This window comes from Globicephala melas, chromosome 2 (genome assembly GCF_963455315.2).
Source record: "Globicephala melas chromosome 2, mGloMel1.2, whole genome shotgun sequence".
Lineage (NCBI taxonomy): Eukaryota > Metazoa > Chordata > Mammalia > Artiodactyla > Delphinidae > Globicephala > Globicephala melas.
Window position 1 is genome coordinate 124028946 of NC_083315.2, and position 2437 is coordinate 124031382.

Sequence of the window (2437 nt, forward strand, 5' to 3'; positions counted from 1 at the left end):
CCAAATTTGTTCATGATTGCCTTCCCATCAGTGATGTATGAGAGCCTCAGTTTTCCTATAGCGTTTTTTTTTAAACTTTTATTGGAGTATAGTTGATTTACAATGTTGTGTTAGTTTCAACAAAATGAATCAGTTATACATATATATATATCCACTCTTTTTTTTTTTTCTTTTTTTAAGTTTCTTTTCCTGTATAAGCCATTACAGAGTATAGAGTCGATTTCCCTGTGCTATACACTAGGTTCTTATTAGTTATCTATTTTATATATACTAGTGTGTATTTGTCAATCCCAATCTCCCAATTTAGCCTAATTTTTAAATTTTGGCTGATCTGATGGGTGAGGAATTGCATTGCACTATAGTTTTAATTTTTGTATCCCTTACCATAAGTTTACATCATTCATGTTTAATTTTATTTTTTATTTTTAATTATTCATGTCTTTCGCACTTTAAAAGAAATAGGATTTGTTTGGGACAAACTTATTAAGTTATAAATGTGATAAAATTCACCCTTTTAAAGTGTACAAATGTGATGAGTTCTGACATAGCCATGCAACCAACACTATAATCCAGAAATAGAATATTTCCATTACTCTAAAAAATCACTTGTGGCCCTTTGTAGTCAGTTCCCCCCTGCCATTTAAGGCTTCTTTAGTTCCTCTCAGCAAAGTTTAGTGGTTTTCAGTGTATAGCTATTGACCATATTTTTGTCAGCTTTATTCCTAAATATTTTGTATTATTAATGCAAGTGTACATGGTATTGTTTTTATAATTTTAATTTCTGATTGTTGATCGCCAGTTTATAGATATGCAGTTAAATTTTATATATTTTATCCAATAATTTTGCTAAACTCATGTGTTCACTTATGGTAGCTTCTTAGTAGATTCAGTGAAATTTTCTATAAATTATTATGTTTTCTGTGAATACAAATTTAATTTCTTCCTAAGCAAATAATATACTGCTACTACCTCCATCATCATACCCATCATTATTTTCATTATCATATATGCTTATTGCATTGGCTAGAACAAGGGTTTGTAAACTTTTCTGTAAAGAGCCAGATAGTAGATATTTTTGACTTTGTGGGCCTATAGTCCTTATCACTAACTGCTCAACTCTTACACTGGTAAAATAGTCATAAACAATATGGAAACAAGTGGGCATGTTTGGATTTAGCCCAGAGGCCATAGTTTTCAGACATCTTCTTTTTTCTGTGTTTCATTTTGGAGTGTTTCTATTGCTACATCTTTAAGTTCTCTAATCTTATCTGTAAATGTCTAACCAATCATTAATCTCATCCAGTGTATTTTTTTATCTGTGACATTTTGTTTTCATATCAAGATGTTTGATTTGAGAGTTTTTTATATTATCCATGTCTCTCCTTAACATGTTCAGTCTTTCCTCTAGCTTTTTGAATGTATAATAACTTTCAACGAGTACTAATTCTATCATTTTCTGGGTCAGTTTTCAATTAGCAATAATCGCGCCTCGGATAAACCTCATTGGCTACGATACTGCCACTGCGCAAAGCTTGGGTCAGTTTTAATGGATTTTTCTTCCTCATTTAGGGATATATTTTCATTTTGTAATTTGTGTTATACTTTTTTGCATTCCTGGTGATTTTTTAATTAGATTCTGGACATTGTGAATTTTATCTTTTTATGTGTAAGGGCAATTTTGTTTTCTATAAATATCCTTTACCGTTTTATCTGGAACATGATCAGATTACTTGGAAAGAGTTTGATCATTTGGGTCTTACTTTTTGTTAGGTGAAACTAGAACTGTGTTTGGACTAATAATCTTTCCCTACTACTGAGTCAAGACTCTGACTATTCTAGCTGTGGCCCCATTAATTACAAGTTGTTTTTTTTCACTCAAGCTGGTGAGAACAGGAATTTTTCTAAGCCCTGTATGAACTCTGTTCCCTTTTTCTTATAATCTTTTTAGGTGATTCTTTCTAAGACCTTAGTTTCCTCATACAAATGAGCAATCCGTATTCAACTGAATATTGATAGGGACCCTCTTCAGATCTGTGACATCCTCTCCTTGCTGGTACGTGCAGCTCTCCCTCTCCAGCACTCTGTCTTATAAAATTTCTCTGTGAAGCTGTCTAGGTTTCCTTTCTTCAGCTCCATTCTTCAACCAGAGAGACAATCCCAGCTCCATTCTTCAACCAGAGAGACAATTGTATTTGCCTAGGCTCTCTTTCCTTCACTCTTCCCCAGAAACTTTCTCCAGGATGTCACCTGGGACAATTGTCAGGCTCACTTAAGTTGTTTCCAGTCTTTTAGGGAGGGCTGTCCTTCACTGTCTGTTGTCCAGTAACTTGAGTGTCATTGTATCGTATGTTTTGTCATAGTTGTTTCAAATGAGAGGATATTCTGATCCTTCTTACTCCATTTTGACTAGAAACTGGACTCCTTATTTTCTCAATTA

General features: G+C 33.3%; 1 pseudogene; it reads right to left on the reverse strand.

The window, feature by feature from the left end:
* Nucleotides 1-1409: 1409 nt before the first annotated feature.
* On the reverse strand, nucleotides 1410-1533 carry LOC115852474 (U4 spliceosomal RNA; annotated as a pseudogene).
* Between the last annotated feature and the right edge of the window lie 904 nt (nucleotides 1534-2437).